This window comes from Nyctereutes procyonoides, unplaced genomic scaffold (genome assembly GCF_905146905.1).
Source record: "Nyctereutes procyonoides isolate TBG_1078 unplaced genomic scaffold, NYPRO_anot_genome, whole genome shotgun sequence".
NCBI classification, from domain to species: Eukaryota; Metazoa; Chordata; class Mammalia; order Carnivora; family Canidae; genus Nyctereutes; species Nyctereutes procyonoides.
The window spans coordinates 60,012,261-60,034,410 of record NW_026575046.1 but is presented as its reverse complement, the minus strand read 5'-3'; the positions used below and the strand labels follow the sequence as shown (position 1 = coordinate 60,034,410).

Genomic DNA, 22,150 nt, shown 5'->3' with positions numbered 1-22,150 from the left:
TGCCTGTGGGCGGGCTCATGGGGCCTCCAGGGAGGCTGACTCATGAGAGCATCTGAGCCAGTTATTACAAATGCTGCAGAGAGAGAGAGAGAGAGAGAGAGAGAGAGAGAGAAAATAAAAAACAGAGCAGTGGGAATTATCTGTGATCGAGAAGTTCCAGGCTGGCCTCCCATTTCAGATAGGCGGCCTTAGAGGGAGGGACCTGCTGCGTGGGGGGAGCAGGAGGGGCCCAGCGGAGGCAGTGACATTTCCAGGGCGAACTTGGCCACGTCTTCCCTGCAGGGTGCAGCTGGAGAGGGCTGGGTCTTTCCCAGAACAGCCCGGCTTTTCCAGTGCCACCCAGGGCACGCTCAGGGCGGGGCTGGGCTGCAATGCCGGCCCCAGGGAGGAGGCCAGGATGCGAGCTCTGCTTCTGTTTATTTAGACACCCGCCCAAGTCTTGAGCCTTCTGTTGCTTCCTTGGATATTTAGATTCCTTTTTTTTTTTTTTAAAGATTTTATTTATTTGATAGAGAGTGCAGAAGCAGAGGGAACAGCAGGCATCGAGAAAGGGAGAAGCGGGCTCTCTGCTGAGCAGGGAGCCTGTTGTGGGGCTCGATCCCAGGCCCCTGGGGTCCTGACCTGAGCCAAAGGCAGACGCTTGACTGACTGCGCCACCCAGGTGCCCTGGATATTTAGATTCTTAACATGTAGCAGCCGACTTCGTTTGCTGGAAGAGAGAAGCACAGAGGGTGGCCTCCATACCCAGGTCGATGGGGACACTTTCCCTGGAGGGAGCACAGGTATACCTGAGGGGCTGCGTGCCCCCCCTCCTAGGTGTGGGCTCCTGGGGGCTCTTCCCGTGGGGGTGGCCGAGCAAGTGCTGACCAGGGCTGATTGGGGCCCATTCTCACCTTGCCTCGCTGTGACACTTGGCTGTATGGTTCCCCAGTTAGGGTCTTGGGGGTCTCACGCAGGTCCCTCGCTCGCCTGTAGGCAGATGACTGCATCTCGTGTTGTTTCTGGTGTTTTCTGGCTCATAGTTCCTAGACGGGCATTTTTCCTCCAAGCCTGAGTTTGGGTGATCAAAGCCCTAAGCTCTTCCTGGTCATCAGAGCACAGGCCTTTCTCCCAGGAATATAAAACTTTGGGGGCCCCTGGGTGGCTCAGTGGTTGAGCATCTGCTTCTGGCTCAGGGCGTGATCCTGGGGTCCTGGGATCGAGTCCTGCATCGGGCTCCTTGCAGGGAGCCTGCTTCTCCCTCTGCTTGTGTCTCTGCCTCTCTCTCTCTCTCTCTCTCTCTCTCTCTCTGTGTGTGTGTGTGTGTGTCTCTCCTGAATAAATAAATAAAATCTTTAAAAAAAAAACCCATAAAAAAAAAAAACAAAAAAGAAAAAAAAACCCACTTCGCCCAGGTTAAACCTGCTGCTCTAATCCAGATCCCCAAGGACAGAGTCTGTTCTCAGGGATGGGTGTTTTGTGCCACCTATCCCTTTGGGGTTCTAGCTGGGGGTCGGTTCATGTGAGCCCTGATGTTGTATGGTGGCCAAATAAGCTGCATCAATAAGATGTGGCACCGGGTGTGGGGGAGACGAGGCTGTCCTCTGCTGGGGCCTGGGTAGGTCATAGTGTGGCAAGGACCCCACAGCTCAGCCTCACGGGCCACAGGCAGCTCCCTCTCATTTTCATATTGAGGCCACCCCTGTGGCTGACTTCCTGCTTTGGGGCCGAGGCTCCCAGCCACCAACCCACACGCTAGCAACGGGAGGCCGGCCTGAGACCAGGGCTGGTCAGTCAGGTGTGGTGGTTCGGATGGAAGGCTTCCCCATCCCCGAGGGCCTGGAAAGGCTCCCTCCAAGCCTGGGGACCCAGAGGTGGACCCTGCAGAGGGTCCACGGGCTCCTGGTGACACTGGAGGTTGTGCTCAGAGCCTGTGTGGAGGCTGCAGGGAGGAAGCATTTCCCAGGGAGGACACCCCTCTCTCTTTGATCTGAACTCTCTCCTTGAAGAGAGTCAACATGTGTTTGTGGAGCATCGGCTGTGAGCCAGACACGGTGCTGAGGACCGGAACAGAGGCACACGACGTGTGTCTGGTTATGCCGATGTGGGGCCCACCATGCAGGAGCAAGTCAGGACCCAAGATGCCGAACAATGAAATAAATGCACATTGTTCTTAGTGCTTTGAAGGCAAATCCCGGGGTCCCCTAAGACAGGAGAACTCTGTCTTGGGCATTCTCCGAATGGAGTCAGGAAGACTTTGGGATGGGAGGGTGATGGTGAGACCCAAGGATGATGGGAGGTACCCAGGCAAAGCCTCACAGAGACGAAGAGCATTGATGATGGTACACAGGCATGCAGGTACCCAAGGAAGGTCGGGGGGTGGGTGGCACGAGGCAAAGAGGACATAGCAGGCTGGACTGAGCTCAGCAAGTATGCCAAGGCCGGGGAGCAGGAGGAGTGCTGCAGGGAGCAGGTGACAGAGGGACACCATCAGGATGGATTTCCTTCTCCAAAGTGCTGGGGCTCAGTGCTTGCTATCTGAGCAGCTACGAATTCAGATGACTCGTGTAGGACAAAGAGCATCAGTGACAATCGTCTTTCCTGGAGACGATCCCCTGGAGTCAGCTTCCTTGGACTCAAGGAAGTCCCCAGACCTGCAGGAAAACTTCGCACAGTCCTGAGCAGCAGGCAGCGGCTCTGGTGTCCTGAGCTGCATTGTGTCCCTGCCACCCCAGCTCACGGCCATCGAGGAGCTGTGAATGCAGCCTTATCTGGAAATCGGGTCTTTGTTGATGTGATCAAGTTAAGATGCGGTCGTGCTGGAGTAGGGTGGGTCCTAATCCCACATCCTTATAAGAAAAAGGAAGTTTGAGCACAGACATGCACACGGAGAGGAAGGCCACGTGAAGATGGACACCGTGGTTGAGATTAAGCCGCCACGAGCCAAGGAAGGCCAGCAGCCACCAGAGGCCGGGAGAGTGGCCTGGAGCAGAGCCTTCCCTAGAGGGTTCAGAAGCGGTGTGACCCTGCCAACACCTTGATTTTGGACTTCTAGCCTCTAGAGTTGTGAGAAAAACATGTTTCCCTTGTGGTAAGGAACCTTGTTTGTGGTTCTCTGCGATGGCAGCCCCAGGAAACTAATACCCCTGACCTAGGAAGGGGAGCCCAGGGCACTAAACTCTCCTATGTCCTGGGCCACCAACATCCCTCATCTTGTTTAGAAGTGTAGTTGGAGTTCCCACCACAATCTCCATTTTACAGAAGAAGAGCTGGACAGCCAGGCAGGTGACTGACCTACCGGAACGTTCACAGAGACACGATGACAAGTCTGGGATTTGAGCCCGGGTCCCTCTTGGTGCTCCTCTTTCTGTCCTGACTTGCAAGGAAGTCTTTGGATTGTTTGCAACCTTTTTACAAAATGCAGTAAGGGGGCGGGGTGATGATGAGGAATAAGGGCTCTACGGAGGTGCACTCGGTTGACACCCCCGGCCTGGCATTTGTTCTAAAATTCTCTAAAAGAAAAAAAAAAATAACCCAAGTTGTGGGGATGGGGAAAGGTGAAATGAAACAGCAGGTTGTTGGTAACTGTTGAAGCTGGGTGATGGGCCACGGGGGTTCATTATTGTCTTTACTTTTTTCTATGTTTGAAAACTTCTGTGGTAAAAATTAAAAAAAGTAAAGTCACAGAGAGCCAAGATAAAAAAGAAAATTGAAGGAAAAAATAAAGAATGAGTGCTCTAGAATCAGAGTCCAGGGTTCGAATCTCAGCTTTATTAGCTGTGTGACCTTGGACAAGTTACCTAACCACACTGAACCTTGGTTTCCTCTGACTAATGGAGGTCTCACTACATCCAACCTCATGGGGGTGGTGGAAGAATTAAAAGGCAGAATCAAAGTGCTTAGTCCAGGGTGGGGGCCACGGGGGCATTCTGGAAATACTTGCATTGTTATGATTACGGCACAGGCACCCCACACCAGCCCCAAATCAGGACCTGCTGCTTTATCAGTGAAATGGGGATGAGGAAGTTGAGGGATTTGCTCAAGATCCTTTAGCTGGTTAGTGACAGAGACAGGTCGGGTCCAGAAATCTCTTCCTGAAATAGCTGTTGTTTCCTTTATGCCCAGAGCTGCCCAGAGAACTGCTATCTTGGGGGTGCTTTGGGCTTTTCCCCCAAGGAGGCCGGCTTTCTGTCCCCTTGGTTTAGGAATGAGCCACTGAAGGAAGGAAGACGAAGCCACCAGTGGCTGACCCTGGTGAGTTCTGGTCACTCTGTGTTTGCTCAGCTGCAAAGTGCAGGTGGCAGGAGTGACGCTGTGGGCCTGGCTGATGTTTTCAAAGGTGACAGCCTTGTGGTAATGGATGGTCACTGGGGGCCGTTGCTTCATGCACGTTGTTGGTTTAAGGATGACAAAGATCTGACATGCTTGCCACGGCAGAAACCAGAGCAAAACAAAGGAAGCCCATGCTGGAAAGGGCCTGGCCTCCTCTGGCTCTGGGATAGTTTGGCTCTGATGGTTCCCAAAAAGCTGTGTCCTGGGTCCTTCTCCAGCCCTCCGCTGCCTGGCCAGAATCCTGGCATCCTGGAGTGCTGAGGTCAGCCAGGGTGGAGGAAGTGCCCCACGGCACCTTGCCAGTCCAGGCGTGGGCCAGGAAAGGAGCCAGGAGGAGAGCCCAGCAGGGGCTCAGGGAACAGGGGAGCAGAGGCTGCACCCGAGCCGTCCGAGGGCCTCTGCCTCCCAAGAGGACATGCCTGCAGAGCGTGGTGGGGGCCAGTGACCCCTAGTCTGGGTCACCCGCAGAAGAGGGTGCAGGGCGGCATAGGCTGAGAAGAGGAGGTGCAGGGGTCCTGCGGGGTGGTGGGGGCCCGGGGGGGTAATAGGAGAAGCAGGCCCTGGCGTCAGAGGCCTGGGTGTGAATTCAGGACTTTGGCAGGAAACAGAATTCATTCCAGATGGTTCTAATGAAGAGCCCACTGCAGCATGTGGGCCATGTTAGGGGAACACACAAGAGGCGATGAGCACCGGTGGGACATCATGACCCCTCCTGGGGGCTGAAGGGAGCAGGAGCCCCTGAGAGCCGGTCACACGGGGGAGGCAGGGGAAGCAGCCGGAGCAGGAGGGCAATGGGGGCAGCACCCACCTGCTCTCCCCTCTCCCCTCCCAGCTGGCAAAGGAGGGGCTGCTGCAGCCAGCAGGGGCCAGCTCCCAGCTGGGCAGGGCGGGGAGGGCGAGGCACGGGGTGGGGGAGTACAGATGGAGCCTAACCAGCACCCCTCACTTCTTCCCCGCAGTGGGGGCCGATCAGACTTGCCCATAGGCTGGGGAGGGGGATCAGGGATGAGAAGCATGAAGCCCCCGGCACAGGCCCTGGCATGTGACGGCCTGACAGATGCAGCTCCAAACTCTGTGTCTCTCACACACACTCCACATTCCTCAACTCTCTGAATGGCTGTCACAGGGAAGAAGGAGCAGACACGTTCCAGGAGGGCCAAGGGAAGCCTGAGGACAAATTGTGTAGCTGTCAGAACCGTGGCTCCCAGACCAGGCCCGCTCCAGAGGCACCGGCCCAGTCACAGAAGATGCTGGGCTGTTGAACCTTCGCTACTGCCCACTGTCCCGCGCACGGGCACCTCTGATCCCCCCAATCTCTTGGGGGCCACGGATTGTTGCTTCCCGGTATTGTCGCTGAGGCCGCTGGCCTTGGGGGGGGGCGTGGTGTGAGGCCGCTGGACTCCGGGGGGGTGAGGCCGCTGGCCTCTGGGGGGTGAGGCTGCTGACCTCTGCGGGGGTGAGGCTGCTGGCCTCTGGGGGGGTGAGGCCACTGGCCCACAGTCGCCCTGGAGCCAGGCTGTTACCAGTCAGGAAGGGGTTGGCTTTCCTGTTACAACCCCCAGCGGCTCAGGACAACCAAGGTTTAGTTCCCGCCTGCCTTATATATCCATCCAGGGGTGGCTGGGGGCTCTGCTTCTCGTCACCCTCGCCCTAGGACCCAGGCTGTCAAACAGCCGCCATCCTACACATGCCTGGTCCCCGTGGCAGAGGGGAGGAGAGACTTCTGGGGGGGCTCACACCGGAGATGGAAGTTGCACACCTACCTCACTTCTGCTCACAACTCACTGGCTCACGCTGGTCACATGACCCCATCCGAGCTCTAGGGCCCGCATGGGCAATCCTAGCATGTATCCAGAAGGTGCAGAGCTGGGAATAGTTGATGAACAGCATTGCTGGCTACTCGGTGAGCCATAGGTTTATCCCAGGCTGGGGAGACTTTCCGCAGCCCCACGGGTGACCTGTTCCAGCAGAGGAACCTCTCCAGGGGGAGAGGTCTGGAGCAGAGCTGTCTCAGGTCCCTTGAAGGGCTTATTCTGAGACCACCTAAGCGGGGAAGCCAAGGTTCTCAAGAAAGTTGCCCTGGGTGGTCGGAGCAAGTTCAGAAGCTGTTGCTGAGAGTGGTGAGGGCAGGAGAGAGGGGTTTGGGGCCCCGCTGGCCTTTAGAGCTCCTGGGGTTTTGTCTTCCACTTTCCTTGACCTGCTTCCCGCATATGGAAAACGCTTCACGGCTTTTGTAGGCGGGACCCCTTTCCGAGGCTGTCTTTCCAGTGGTGAGTGTTCTTGGACGGGCTGCGAAATGTGTCCTGATGAGGGCCAGATGAGGTCATCAACTCAGGCTGCCCAAGAACTGGCAGTGCAGCCCCTTCTCCGGCCGTGACCCCTGACTGCATCTCGCTGGAATTACTGCACCCATCCTCCTGCTTCAGTGGCACAGTTTTAGGAACTAGAGGAGTGTGATTCTCCACGGGGAGCTCCGCAGAGGCAGGAGGCAAGTCCGCCTTCCTGTGAGGGGCACGGCGCTGGCTGGTTGCTTCCCCATGCACTGTTCTCCATAACCACTCCACTCCACACTTCCCATCTTCTCGGGAGACTTGGCCTCACTCCCCTGTGGACTCCACTTCCTCCCCCAAGCCACCAGTGGCTCCATCTCCTGTGACCTTGCAAGAGCATTTGACACGGCTGGTCATCTTCTGTTTCCTAGAATGTTCTTCCTCTTGGGCTTCCATGCTCTCCCCCTGCCTCTCTGGATCCTCCTTCTCAGCCTCCTTCATGGAATCTTATTCCCGTTTTCCCCCATCTGGAGCTTGTGGTTTGGTTTCTGAGGTTCCAGGCACAGCTCACTTCCCCCTCTTCTTGGGTCATCTCCTTGACCTCTACAATAGCTGATCCTTTGATGAATTCCAAATCTAGACCTTTTTGAATTCCAGGTGCATTCATCCATTTGCCTAGTTGACACTGCCTCTTGGCTGTTCCAAAAGCTCCTTCAACTTAATATGGACCTTTTCCCCAATTTGCTTTTTCTCTGGTAATTCCTGCTTTGGTGAATGGCATCCCCAACCCCTAGCTGTCAAAGCGAGAAGACGGAGAATCATCATAGCTTCCTTCCTCCACCTGTCCCATGCAGGCAGGTCCTGAATCCCACCTCTCCACCACACTGACACCGTTTCCATCCTGGATTGTCATCAAGGCTCTTTGGTGCCTGTCCCCTCCAGTCCATCTTCCTGCTGCCACGGGGATTTCTACAAATTGGCCGTATGAATTCCCTAATGTTAAAAACCTTCAGGGCTCCCTTCACCCCAATTTATAATCCAAACTCCTAAGGAGGGAGTTCAGTACCTCCCTGATCCAGTTCCTGCCTCTCCCTCCCCGACCCCATGGGCACCCAGCAGCCCGTGCTCACCATTCTGTCTTTGTATACGCTCCTTCTCTTTCCTGGAATGCCTTTCTCTGTCTCTCCCTTGCCTGGATGGCTAATCCCTGCTCATCTTTAGGACTCAGCTCAGATATATCATTTCTCCTGGGAAATCTCTGACAAATCCCTAATGTAGGTGTCCTTTCTCTTTGCTTCTGTAGAATCTCATATATAAATACAACGTGGTAAGGTACAAGTGAGTGCTGCTTACTTATACTGCTGCCTCTCATCTCAGTGTTCTTGGAGGACAACATCAGGCCCAGAGTCGGGCATGACGCTTGGCATCCATCTGGTAGTTAACCAATTCTTGTGAATAAGTAGAAAGGAAAGCTACCATCTCCCCAAAGTCCCTTGACTGTGGACTCAAATCACAGAACTTGGAAATTACGTAGCTCAATAATTTGTTCCATGGATGAGAACTGTGAGATCCAGGGAGGTGGATTCCCTCATTGGCCCACACAGAGTCATCAACAGAGTGAAGATGGGGAGATAAATGGAGAAACTTTCTCAGGCCAGCATTTTTTACATCGTACCAATGTCACATTGAATGTATTTCTTTTATTGAATTGGTAAGGAAGTCACGAGCCTCACGTGAAAGCATTCACAAAATAGAGACAAGCCAAAAGAAAAGCATGGAATTCACCTAGCAATTGCGCCACCCACCCAGAGAAAACCGTGCTGATTATTTGGTAGATGGCCTTCCCACCCTTTCCCTGGGCAGCTAAATGTACGTCCACTTTTTAACAGAATATTATGATTAGCCTATAAATATGTTTCTCTGTGATCTTAAAACTTTTTTCTTTAATATCTGTTCATATTTGTCAAAGACTGTCATATTAGGTGCACCATAATGTAATTCAGTAATCAAATGGGAGGGCTGGATGACCTTAAGTTTGGTTCCTTTTTTTTTCAATATTTTAAACTATACTATAAAAAACATCATCAGAGTGAAATTTGGGGCCCATTACTAATTATTTATTATTTTAAAAAAAGATTTTATTTATTTATTCATGAGAAACACACAGAGAGAGAGACAGAGATATAGGCAAAGGGAGAAGCAGGCTCCCTGCAGGGAGCCCGATGCGGGACTCGATCCCAGGACGCTGGGATCACGACCTGAGCCGAATACAGATGCTCAATCACTGAGCCACTGAGGCATTCCCATTCCTAATTATTTCTTTAGGATAAATTCTTAGAAGTAGAACTGGTGGTGTGTGTGTGTGTGTGTGTGAAGGGTTTGCACTTTTTCCATCTTGACAAATTGCCCTCCAAAGAGCCTGACTAATCAGATTTTCTATTAGCCGGTTTATCACTTAGTCAAGGCAAGAGCAACCAGTTTCCACTACACCAGGGATTGAAGTACTGGGGATTAGTGGCAGCTTACCCTCAAGCCACATGTCTTGGTCTAGAGGTTGCAATTGGGCAACCCCTCTGGATCATTTTCTTTTGAATCCATGATGTTTAAAAATATTTGAATCAGGACCCAACTTTATATACATCAGTACATCTTACATTGAAAGTCTAAATTCCTGGCTCCCATTTCTGAAGGGCTGCTGTGGCTCCCCCTCTAGACACGGGTGGGGCTCCCCACTTTGCTACAGTCCCCACCTCTCCCTGTTGCCACCCAGCCTGCTTCATTCATTGACCTTCCAGGCCCCTGTAGGCATTAGGATTTACTAACCCATATCAATTACTTTTCCCCCATTTAACATCAGCCCACCAGCAAAGAACTCCATGCTTTTCATTCTGATTAACTACAGAATTAATTTTTTAAAAAACAAATCCTATTTGTAATAATAATATTCAGGTTAATCATTTAAAAAGCTGCTCCCGAGAAACCCCGAACGTCTTTAACCAATATAAAATACCATGAATCACTTTGGACTCCACAGTGCATTATGTATTTAAAAACAGAAAATTAGACACAGGAGAATTCATCTTAACTTCATTATATATGAAATATTAATTCTCTTCTGGCTTTCATATTATTTACATATTTAATAACATGTTAGCTACAGTCTTTGACTGAGCAATTAGAGGCCAAGGGCTGTCTCCTGCCTTAATCTTAAAGATGCCAAAATGTTTTGATGTTGTGGGGGGAAGGAATTGCTAAGGAGAGCTGGATGCCGTTGTCTCCATTCCCTTTCTCACATGTCACAATTTGTTAACCATATTTTCCTCTTAAACAAGATACTGGTGACTTTGGCTGCCCCAGTGAGAATTCTGGTGCCCCATCCCCATCTCAGGGAGATTATGGCCATTTGGTTTTTCTAAAAAAACAGAGGCAAATATTGATCTAGACCAAGACCCCCTATTAATTAGATCCTCTTAGGTCTTCAGTTTTCCTCTAAGTAAGATGGGGTGTCATGGAACAGACTGTCAGATGTCATTAGGGCGAAGGGAGCTCATGAGGATGACCACACAGTCCTGTGTCTGGCACGGGGCAGCCACCTGATGGGAGTGTCGCACCCCTTGCTCTCCCTTGCCACAGTGAGGAGTAGAGCAACGGGCCTGTGCCAGCATGGGGTCCCTGGGGCACGTCACTGACAGTCCACACCAGCGCTGTTGGAAGCCTGCCGTGGATGGACCCATCTCTGGAGGCCACACCTGCAAGTCACAGTTCTACAGAGCAGGTGAAAGGAAGGCCCCTCTGGCCTTGAAGGTCAGTGGGACAAGGTCAGGCTTGGCTGGGGTGTGGCAGGGTGGGAGGGTTCAGACAGGCACTGGAGAGAAGGGGTGTGCACGATGGATGCAAACACAGGGTTGGTGGCTAGCTTGGCACAGAGGTGACCATCAGGGAAGAAAGCTTATGGAGTACCTTGTTTTATTTTGTTAATTTTATTAGTTTATTCATGAGAGACAAAGAGAGAGAGGGAGAGAGAGGCAGAGACATAGGAAGAGGGAGAAGCAGTCTCCTTATGGGGAGCCTGATGCAGGACTTGATCCCAGGACCCCGAGATCATGACCCGAGCCAAAGGCAGATAGATGCTCAACCACTGAGCCACCCAAGCACTCTGGGTACATTGTTTTTAGGAATATCCACATTATAAGGGCCCTCAGGAAAGTAGTAGAGTGGGAGTCATTGGCAGGTGGCCCTGGGTCAGATAATGCACACGGCCCATATCTTGTTTGGCCCATACAGTGTTCATTCCTATTACTACTTTTGTTAATTTTCAATATCTTTCAGAAACAGCCTGCATTTCCCAGTTGTCCCCAGTCTCCTCCACTCCACTCATTTATGTTACTTACCCGGTCCCCTGCTCTCAACCAAGTTCCTCTTTCAGTTTTAAGAATGAGGGAACCGGGGCCCGAGAGTGGAAGTCACCCCCTCCGGCTGCACCCTGGCTGTGAGGTAGAGCACGGTTCCATCGCAGGGTGCCATGGCCTGGTGCGGGCTCCCAGAGGAGCTCGGATGGGGCCCTGTGGATGATGGGGAGCCCCTGCAGGGGGGCGGTGAGGTCTTGGGGCTCTGTGGTTTGAATGCAGGGTCACCAGAGTCGTGCCGCTGCACATTAAGTGCAGTCTCACAGGCTCCCTGCAGCCGACATTAATTGGCCTCCCACCCCTAGCCAGGGGTCCTAAGCCTCTCTCCTCGCCATCCCTAGTGGAACACTGAGACGAGGCCAGCATGTTTCCAATCACATCTCAATCCCATGACAAAGAATCCCTGGGGCTTGTAGAAAAGGGTGTCCCAGCTATTCCAGAATGAGACCTAGCAATCTGATTGGTTGGTGGGGCATGGGGAGGGGGGGACTGGACATGCATAGTGCTCTCACCTTATCCTCCAAAGGAGTCTATCAGGATTAATGTCACACTAATGAAGGTAGCAGGAATTAAGCATGATTTGTTGCTGGTGTAAAGTGCTTCCAGACATGGCCAATCCATCACAGCCATTCTCCAGAAGCAGGAACCCAGTGTATCTGTGAGATGCTGAGGGAGAGAGCCAGGCTCCCTGCTGATGGGCCCTGGGCTCCCATCCCAGGGAGCAGCGGGGCTGGGACAAAGGCCCAGGCTGACAGAGGCTATCAGACACACTGGAAATAAGAATGCCACCCCAAACCTTGCAGCAGGGAGCAGTGCTCCTCCTCCCCTGGAATTCCTGAACCCTTGTATACATCCTCTCCCCTTTTAGCACTAGGACTGTGGTTTGGGGGATTAGGGATGAGGGGGAGCCCTCATGGAAAAATTGAGCCAGAGGTTCAATACAGCCTCTCACCTGTGGCAGTTCTGGTAAACAGTTCTGGTTCTGGCCCTGACACCTGCATGCTATTGGTCAAATAGCATGGGTTTGCTTCACTCCCCTTTCTGGGCCAGAGTTTCTACGTGTGTGAAATGAAAGAGTTAGGATAGAGGATGTCTTTTAAAAAATTCTAACCAATCTGGTGTTTTAGGGTACATAGACATTTTTTTAAAAGACTTTTGAAAACTGCTTTATTGAGATGTAATTCACATATCAGACCATTTACCTGGTCAAAGCACAGACTTCGATGGTTTTGCTATATTCACAAGTATGAATCACCAGGGGCAATTTTAGAACATTTTCATCACCCCAAAAAGAAACCCATTAGCTAATACCCCCCTGCTTTCCCATCCTTTACCATTAGCCCTAAGGATCCTAAGCAACCACTAATCTATATTCTGTTCCTATAGACTTCCCTCGTCTGGATTTTCCCATGAATGGAATCATAGGACTCTTGTGACTGTTTTCTTTTACTTAGTGTAATGTTTTCTCGGTTCAACCATGTTGTAGCATGGATCAGCCCTTTGTTCCTTTTCATGGCTGAATAGTATTCCACTGTGTGGGTAGACCACATTTTGTTTAGCCATTCATCTGTTGATGGACATTTGTGTCATTGCCACCCTTTGGCTGAATGAATAGTGCTGTTATGAACCTCTGTGTACACATTTCTGTGTGGGTATACGTTCCCATTTCTCTTGGAGGGGAATTTCTGGGTCATACGGTCACTCTGTTTAAGGTTTGAGGAACTGCCAGACTGCTTTCCTAAGTGGCTGCACCATTTTGTCCTCCCACCAGCAGTGTGTATGAAGGTTCTAATGATTCCACATTCCTGTCAACATTTGTTATTATCTGACTTTGATGTTAGCCATCCTGGTGGGCATCAAGTGGATATCTCATTGTGGTTTTGACTTGCATTTCCCTGATAACTAATGATATTGAGTATCTTTTCATGTGTCAGTAGGCCAATTGGCCATCCCATAACATCTTTGGAGAAATGTTTCTCTAGATCCTTTGCTCATTTTTTAGTTGGCTATTTTTTATCACTGAGTTTTAAGACTTCTTTGTATATTCTAGATACAAACCTTTATCACATATGTGATTTGTATGTATTTCCTCCCATTACCTGGGTTGACTTTTCACTTTCTTGATGGTGTCTTTTGAGGTATAAGCATTTTAAATTTTGATGAAATCCAGTTTTTCTGTTTTTTTTTTTTTTCTGTGCTTTTGGTGTCATAGCTAAGAATCCTTTGCCAAATCCAAGGCTATGCAGATTTACCCAGTAATTTTCTTCTAAGAGTTTTGTAGTTTTTTCTCTTACATTTAGGCCTTTGACCCATTTTAAGTTAATTTTTGTATATGGTATGAGGTAGGGGTCCAACTTTATTCTTTTGCATATAATTAATCGCCTGTCGCAACATAATTTGTTGAAAAGACTATTTTTTTCCCCATTGAATGGCTTTGGCACCCTTTTTTGAAAATTAGTTGACCATAGACCTATGAATTTATTTCTGGACTGTTCATTCCATTGGTCTACATGTACATCTTTGTGCCAATACCATACCGTCCTGGTTACTATTGCTTTGTAGTAAGCTTTGAAATTGAGAAGTGTGAGGTCTCCAACTTTGTTTTGCTGTTTCAAGGTTATTAGCTCTTCTGAGTCTCATGCAATTTTATGCAAATTTTAGAACCAGCCTGTCAATTTTCACAAAGAAATTCAGCTGGGATTCTGATCAGAATTGTGGTGAATCTGTTGATCAGTTTGGAGAATATTACCATCTTAACAAAATTAAGAACATGGGATTTTTTTCACCATTTATCTTTAATTTCTTTAATGATATTTTGTATTTTTCAGAGCATAAATTTTGTACTTTTTTGTTAAATTTATTGCTAAGTATTTTATTATTTTTGATGCTATTGTGAGTAGAATTATTTTCTTAATTTCACGTTTGGATTCTTCATTGTATAGTATAGGAAGAATTGATTTTTGATATTGATCTTGTACCCTGCAACCTTGCTGGATTTGTTTATTAGTTACAATAGTTCTGTAGTGGATTCATTAGGATTTCTTATATACAAGGTGAGATCATCTGCAAATAGAGATAGTTTAACTCTTTCTATTCCAATCTAGATGCCTTTTATTTCTTTTTTCTTGCCTAATTGCCCTGGCCAGAACCTCTAGTACAGTGTACTAGAGTACTACTAGCAGTAGTGAGAGTAAATATATTTATCTTATTCCTGATTTTAGGGAGAAAGGCATCCAGTGTTTTACTATTAAGTATGATGGTTAGCTGTGGATTTTTCATAGGTGTCTACTAGGTGAGGATGTTTTCCTTTATTTCCAGTTTTTTGACTGTTTTTATCATGAAAGACTGCTGCATTTTGTCAAATGTTTCTTCTGTGTCTATGGAGATAATCAGTGATTCTCATTTTTTATTCTTTTTATTTTTTAAAGATTTTATTTATTTATTCATGAGAGACACAGAAAGAGAGGCAGAGACAGAGGCAGAGGGAGAAGCAGGCTCCTGCAGGGAGTCCAACATGGGACTCGATCCAGGGTCTCCAGGGTCACACCCTGGGCTGAAAGCGGTGGTAAACCGCTGAGCCACCCGGGCTGCCCTCATTTTTTATTCTATTGATATGATGATTGATTGATTTCTGAATGTTGAACCAACCTTGCATCCTTGGGATGAATCTCATTTGGTTGTGGTGTATAATTCTTCTTATATGTTGCTGGATTCAGTTTGCTAGTATTTTGTGGAGGATTATTGTGTCCATATTAATAAGAGATATTGGTCTTTAGTTTTCTTGTGGTATCTTTGTCTGGTTTTGGCATTAGGGTATACTGGCGTCATAAACTAAGTTTAGAAGTGTTCCCTCCTCTTCTCTTTTTTGGAGCAATTTATGAAGAACTGGTTTTGGTTCTTTGACAGTTTGGTTGAATACAGAAGTGAAACTTTCAGGGCCTGAGGTTTTCTTCATGAGGTAGTTTTAAAATTATAGCAAATTTCTTCATTTGCTATAGGTCTTCAGATTGTCTGCAGAGGGGATATTGCTTTGTTTATGGGTGCTTCTAGAGCTAAAGGCATCTCAGGGACCTTAGGCTTTGTGAGTCATTGTGGTCACTGGTGATCCCTAGTGCCATGGCAGGGGACTTCTGCTTGGGTAAACATATGGCTTAGGCCGAGGGCAGCTTGTGATATGGGCAGGTCAGTCTGCCGAAGGCTGGAGAAGACTCTCCTCCAGCAAGCAAGGTCGGAGGAGGAGTTCTGGGACAGCTGTCTGTGGGCTGGGCTTTAAGAGAGCTTAAGTGACAGGAATGGGCATAATAATTCTGAGCAGAAGGATTGCTGCTCAAAAGCCTGACCTGTGACTTCCTGGTCCTTCTCACATTCACCCTCCCTCCCAAATGGTGGCTATATCTCTAGGGTTCTAGATCTTGTTTAGCTCCACAAGGGAAAGAAACCTTTCTGTCTTATCTCCATGTATCCCCAGTATCCCGTAGGGCATGCATGTGGATGGCAGGACCTTGGGATGGTCCGGGGCGGGGGGGATCTCAGGATTATGTGTTGAATGGCAGAATGGTCAGCGTTGCCTCTTGGTTTTTGTCTTCTAGCAACCAGCAGGCAGACCTGGTCCGCAAATCCTCTCTTCTGAGTCAGTGTGCATCAGGTGTCTTCCCCATCAGCCACACAGGCACGATAGTTACTGCGCTCTGTGCCGTCTGCGAGGCATTGTGGAGGATGACAAAACATAATGTGCTTGGTCCCTGCCTTTGAGACTCTTAACAATGTAGTCGACAGAAAAAACCCCAGTGGATTCGGTTGAACGAGTCCTCAAATGTCCTCTCTGCCGCAGTCCTGTAATGATGACCATTGTTGTTCTTATATTCTTGGTTCCAGTAAGAGTGCCCAGAGTGCTGATGCCAATTGGTGCAGGACTGCCTCCACCCCCTGAGCTTCTCTTGTTCTCCACTTTTCTTGGTGGGTGGTCCAGTCTCTAATGCCCAGCCTCATTTGATCTTGTATATCTGCAGTTTTTCTGCCTTGGCCAAGTCATAACTGTCTCCCTGTCCCTACCCATGCCAGGACCCCTGGAATATCGTCCTGGCAGCCTGTGGCAGCTCTGGTCTTAACCCCATAACCCCTGGAGAAGGTAGATGGAACACACACACACAACGCACACACACTCTTTCAATTCTCCCACCAGCAAAGAGCCCCCAGATCACATTCCTTACCACCCACTGTGGCTTGGAATTGGAGAATTTGGTAGCCTCTTTGTGCAACTCCATTTCTGTGTTGGTCTCAGAGGCTATTTTGGAAAAAAGCCAAGGGATTTGGCCTAGTTTAACCGAGTTCAGGCAGGAGCTGTGTGTAAACCTCAGGCACTGTCAGATAAATGGGCCCCACAGAGGAGCCATGAGGGATGGTTATTCTTTGTTCAGGAACTGGAATCCAACCCTCATTGGGGATGTGGGTATTGAGCAGATGGGGTAGGAAGTAAGACCGTTAACATTTCGGGCTGAGGATGGGAGAGGATGGCTCCTGCCTGTGGGGGAAAGCACTGAGCCCAGGTCCCATAGCACTCATAGTGGCAGTGCTGGCCACTGATCCTGCAGATCGAGGACTGCAAGTCTTGCCCTCATGCTGTTCTGGCATTTTCAGCCCTGACCCAGGTGCCAATACCCCAAGGCTGGCAGTCATCCTGGGCAAACGCAGAGCTGCAAGGCTCTGAAAGGTCAGCTAGGTAGCTAGTCAACAGTATTAGTTAGTGCTGACCTCATGCCAGGCATCCTTCTAGGCCCATGTTTCTAAGCTGGAGACTGTTTTGCCCTCCATGGGACATTTGGCAATGGCTGGAGACATTTTTGATGGTCCCAACTGGGAGGCAAGGGCTGCTATTGGCATCTACTGGGTAGAGGCCAGAGATGCTACTCCACGTCCTACAATGTACAAACAGCCCTCGCAACAAAGAATGATCTGGCCCAAAGCATCATAGTGCCCAGGCTGTGGAACCCTGCCCCAGACACTGGGTTCCCAGTGGTGCTTAATCTGGACCAAATCCCTGTCTTCAAAGAGGCAAACTTCTAGTGGGGGGTGGACAGCCAATCAATGGGGCAGGTCCCTGTCCTCCAAGTGGTGTTGCAAAGACAGTGCATTTGTTAGTTCATTCACCGCCCTCATTCCGCCTGCGTAGGCTGAGGTTTTACTACGTGCCAGGCCCAGGGGTGAGCCCCGGGGAAACGGAAATGCTGTAGATGTGGTGCCTGCCATCGAGTAGTCCAAGCCTGGTGGGGAGTCGGCGTGCACACACACACACACAAACACATGTGCACATAAACACACACGCGCATACACCCATATACAAACATGCACACAAATATGCAATAACATCCACAAACACACAGCACACACACACACACACACACAAAGACGTGCCTACATAAATACACACACACACACACACACACACACACACACGTACAATCCCAGGACCAAGTCATAAGGGCAGAGGTAGAGGGAAGACAAAGGATTATAGAAGATGAGTGTTTACCGCTAGCTTTGAGGGGAGGGAGTCAAGAAAGTCTTCCTGGGGGAGGAGAGCAGAGTCACAAAGGTTGGGAAGACCCGGATGGTGGGGAAGCTAGTCCTCTAGAAGGAGCTGTCTATGCAAACCACCTCCCCGTGGGCCCCATGGAGCCTGGCGCTAGCTGTGGGGGGGGGCAGCCCCTGCAACCCTCCACCGGTCCCTCCTTCCTCCTGCTACTGCGGTGTCTCTCCTCGCCCCCTCCCCTGTGGCGTCTTCAACTCCTCTGTGAAATTGCGTTTCTAACCTTGGCTGCCTCCAGCCCCTCCATCACTGCCAGGAGAGGCCATCAATCCCCTGACCCAGCCGCAGCCCCGCAGCTGGGAGTCAGATGGCGGCCTCAATTATTTTCCTAACAATCAGAGGGGTTCAGTGGGGGAGTAGAGGGGGCAGGCAAGAGCGCTGTGGCCCCCAGGGGCTTTAAATTTGACTGGGTGCCCTTTTGTGCCTTCTGACTGCCTTGCATATTGTGTCTCTCTCTCATATGTAAACAGCATTAAAAATAATGAAAGGGCAGGCCCTGGAAGGCCTCACTGTGGAGGCTGCTGGGGAAGAGAATCAAAAGATGTTCACAGCTGGCTGCCTTGAGAAGGGTCTAGTGGAAGATGCCAGGGGTCTGGGGTCAGCAAAAATGGATCCTTGTCATGGCTGTTTCATTATCTTGCTGGGTGACCTCAGGTAAATTACTTCACCTTCCTGGGCCACATGTGCCTCATCTGTGAAATTCAGAGAGAGCCCCGTCCCCAGGATATCTCATCATGCAATAATAACGTCTGGTGACATCACTGGCCTTTAAATGATAGGAGCAAAGCAGGAAATTTAAGAGAAAAATACGTCTGCATTTCCTCCCTGTCCCCTACCACCCATGTCCCCCGGAGGTATTAGCGGCCACAGCTGGGAGCTGGTGAGACAGGCTGAAGTTGGGCAGGTACATCAGCATTCTCCAGATGATCTGGATGTACGCGTGCCCTGTCCCCTCACCTTATGCCCTTCCCATTGCCTGGAATTCCCTCCCACCCCCCAACCCCCACTTCCTACAAGCACACATTCCAGCAGGGTCCACATCAGGGGCATCCCCCTGGGAAGCCTCCTTGACTCCCCTGTCTGGTGTCCCTTCTGGTCTCCGATGAACTCTGCTTGCCCCTCTGTTCCGTCTTCAAGGCTGTCTACCTTCGTGTCCCTGACCTGTGACAAAAACTCAATGGCACAGAGCATGTCCACCACGGTGCAGTGACGAGCATCTCCCCACCAGGTGAGTTTGACCTGAGCCAGTTGTTACTGGCATTGAAGCATTGCGGCTACTGATTTTGGGGGCATATCTGGCCTTTCTGTGGTCAGGGCACGGGCCCTGTAGGAGACGGCCATATGCGGACTGTGGATGGTGATGTGCACCCAAGAGGAAGAGGATGAACAAAGGTTGCTTGGGGGGGGGGTGGTCGCAGACACCTCCCATTGGGTTCATTTAATTGTCAAAAATAGAGGCCTGGTCAAGCGCCTCTCCAAAAAGGTTTGTGGAAGGATACAAAGCTTTTGTGGAGCTTCTGAGGCAGAACTTGTACCCTAGGATTTGTACCCCAGGCAAAACTTATACCCCTTCATTCCTTGCAGGAATTAAGACCCGGGGGGTCTTAATTATGGTATTTAACAGGGTATTGTGGGGAGTAGCCTCTTTCTGCTTCTCCCCACACATTGGCTCTGCTCCCCTCCTTCCCACCCCATGGGCTCTCGCCTCTTCCTCTTATTAAGTCTTAGGTGTGAAAATGCTGCAAATGAAACATCCCTTTTCCTCGCAACGTTGTACTTACAGCCATGAGATATCCAGCCTGTGACTTCCAGAGGTGAACACATGGCTTTTCTTTATGCCCACCAGAGCCAGGCACACAGGCAAGCGCAACCCAGCCTGGCAGATGCAGAGGCTGCAATTCCTCCCTGTCCCCCCTCTCAGTCCCTGGTTCTACCCCGACTGGCCAGGGCCTTGAGTATGGAGCATCCCTTCCGCAGGCCTCTGCCCTGCCACACGAAGGGGGCGATCACTGTGTCCTGCGGACCCCGCTGCAGAGTTTGAGTCATTCCACCTCGCCTCAAAAATAATCTCTCCCAACCATTCATCAATTCTAAGCGCTTTCCTTCTCTGGCCTCTGGGGGCCTCAGTTCTCTCATCTATAAAATGGAGAGGTCTCTTTCTGTTAAGTGGCTCTGTGGGCTTCGGGGACCTGGGGCTGGGTGTGGACCTCAGCCGTTAGAGGCCCCTCGCTTGCACGGTCTTGCCCTGACCCCCAAACCTTTGGATGCGAAACCTCTAGTTCATTATCCAGATGTGCCATTCTGGTGCCAAACATCTAGATCTTTGGGAACATCTGCAAGAGGGCTTGCCAAGACTGAGGCCGTCATCAGCCCCCTCCCAAACCAGAGATTTATGGTCACTAACCAAGGTCTATGAAATTGTCACCCTGTGAATAGGTCACTGGCAGCCAGGGTCGGCTTCAGGTTTTCAGAGGAACATTTGGGAGTAATTTTGGAAGCATTCTGCTCCTTTTCTCTCCTTTTCGAGAGTGGTGAAACTAGAGAGGGAGAAGCCCAAGAAGCATCCCTCCCACGTGGCTATGAACGTAAAAGCAGGACACCATTGTCCCTGCCTCCTCCCTGCAGAATTTACAGTCTGCAGCTTGCAAATTACTGGAGGGAATATGGAAAAGCTGGGTAATGATGTGGGAGAGAACATTCCCCAGCGCTGACGTGGCCTTGCCTGCACCAGAGAACCAGAGAGTGGGTAATTGAAGCTCATGCTCTGAACGGTTGTAGCAAAGGTAATCTCCATGACGGCATTTGTAATATCCCCACTGCATCGGGAGGGCTGTGGTGGAGGGGGAGCCAGACTTTGATGAAAGACAGAAGCCGGGAGCCCCGGGCTTGCACTCCTATGAGGCCCTTGGTTCTCAAGGAACTCAGGGCTAAGGCAGGACTTGTCCCCAATGGGCCCTCGCCCATGCAATGGGGCTGTGGCCTGGCATATGGAAGTGGAGTCCAAGCCGGGCTGGAAACTCCATAGGGTAGTGACTCTGTCTTTCTATCACTATATTCTCAGCTCCAGGCATGGGACCCGATGCTGAGGAGATCCTTAGAGTCTTCAGTTCATTGAATAAATGGATGAATGCATGCACGAATGATGAGCACAATGTGCACATGAGCACAATGGGGACTTCCATTCCATTCACCTGGGTTTTCATCTCAAGGCTTGTGCCTTGGTTTGCCCAAGAGTCAGATGCCAAAATCATGGGGTGACATTCAACTACATTCACGCAGTAGGAGGGATTAGGGTTATCTAGCTGTCTCAGGATAAAATATCCCTGTCTTCACATTTCTGAAGGTGGGAGGGGGAGCAGGCTGTTCCCCCTGGCATTGGACGCTTAGAGTTAGGACCAGTGGGTAGAACTCAGAGGCAGATCTCAGCCCCACCTAATACCGATTGCTCACATTTATTGAGCACTTACTTCATGCAGGGCCCTGTTACTATTGCAGATGATGGACATCGAGACTCAGTGTGTAATGGTTAATTTTATGTGTCAACTTGACTGAGTCACAGGGTGTCCAGATATTTAGTTAACCATTATTTCTGGGTGTGTCTGTGAGGGTGTTTCTGGAAGAGATTAGTATTTGAATCAGTAGACTGAGTAAAGCAGATTACCCTTTCCAGTGTGAGTGGGCCTCATCCAATCCATTGAGGGGTTCAATAGAACAAAAAGACAGAGGAGGAGAGGAAGAGAATTCTCTCTCTTTCTGCCTGCCTGACAGACCAGAGCATCCATCTTCACCCTGCCCTTGGATGATGACTTCAGGCTGTCAGTTCTTCTGGTTCTCGGGCCTTTGGAGTCAGACTGGCACCAAACCACTCACTTTCCTGGGTCTCCAGCTTGTAGATGGTACATTGTGAGACTTCTCGGACTCCATAATGGCATGAGCCAATTCCTTATAATGAATCTCTTTGTGTCTAGATCCATCTTATTGGGTCTGTTTTCCTGGAGAACTGAGATGAATAGTTAGAGAGTGTATTCATTTTTAGAGTCGTCATAACCAATAACCACAAGCTAGAAGGCTCAACACAGCACAACTCTATTCTTTCCCAGGTCTGAAAGCCAGAGGTACAAAGTCAGGGTGACAGAGCCACGTTCCCTCCAAAGGATCTAGGGGCAAACCCTGTCTTATCTTTTCCAGCTTCTGGTGGCTGCCAGCGATCCTCATGTCCCTTGGTTTAATGTGGAAACACATCACTCCAGTCTCTGCCTCTGCCTTCTCGTCCTTGCTCCTCTGTGACTTGGTCTGGATTTAGGGCCGACCCTGAAAATCCAGAATGATATCATCTCAAGATCCTTAATGGAATTACATCTACAAAGACCCTTATCCCAAATAAAGTCACATTCCCATGTGCTGGGTGGATGTATCATTTGGGTAGTGTCATGCTTGTGTCTCCCTAAAATTCATCTATTGGAACTCTAACCCCCAAAGTGATGAGCTTTTGAAGGTAATTATGGTCAGAGGAGGTCATGAGAGTGGGGCTTAGTGTCCAACAAGCAGACAATCAGAGAGCTGTCTCTGTCTCTGTGTGC

At 50.0% G+C, this 22,150-nt stretch overlaps 1 long non-coding RNA gene across 1 annotated transcript; it reads left to right on the top strand.

Moving 5' to 3' along the window:
• The first annotated feature begins 699 nt into the window (after positions 1-699).
• On the top strand, positions 700-21,946 carry LOC129509967 (uncharacterized). The gene is made up of 3 exons (XR_008664448.1): positions 700-782; positions 18,708-18,798; positions 21,759-21,946. It is a non-coding gene; the product is annotated as an uncharacterized LOC129509967 (long non-coding RNA).
• Positions 21,947-22,150: the final 204 nt, after the last annotated feature.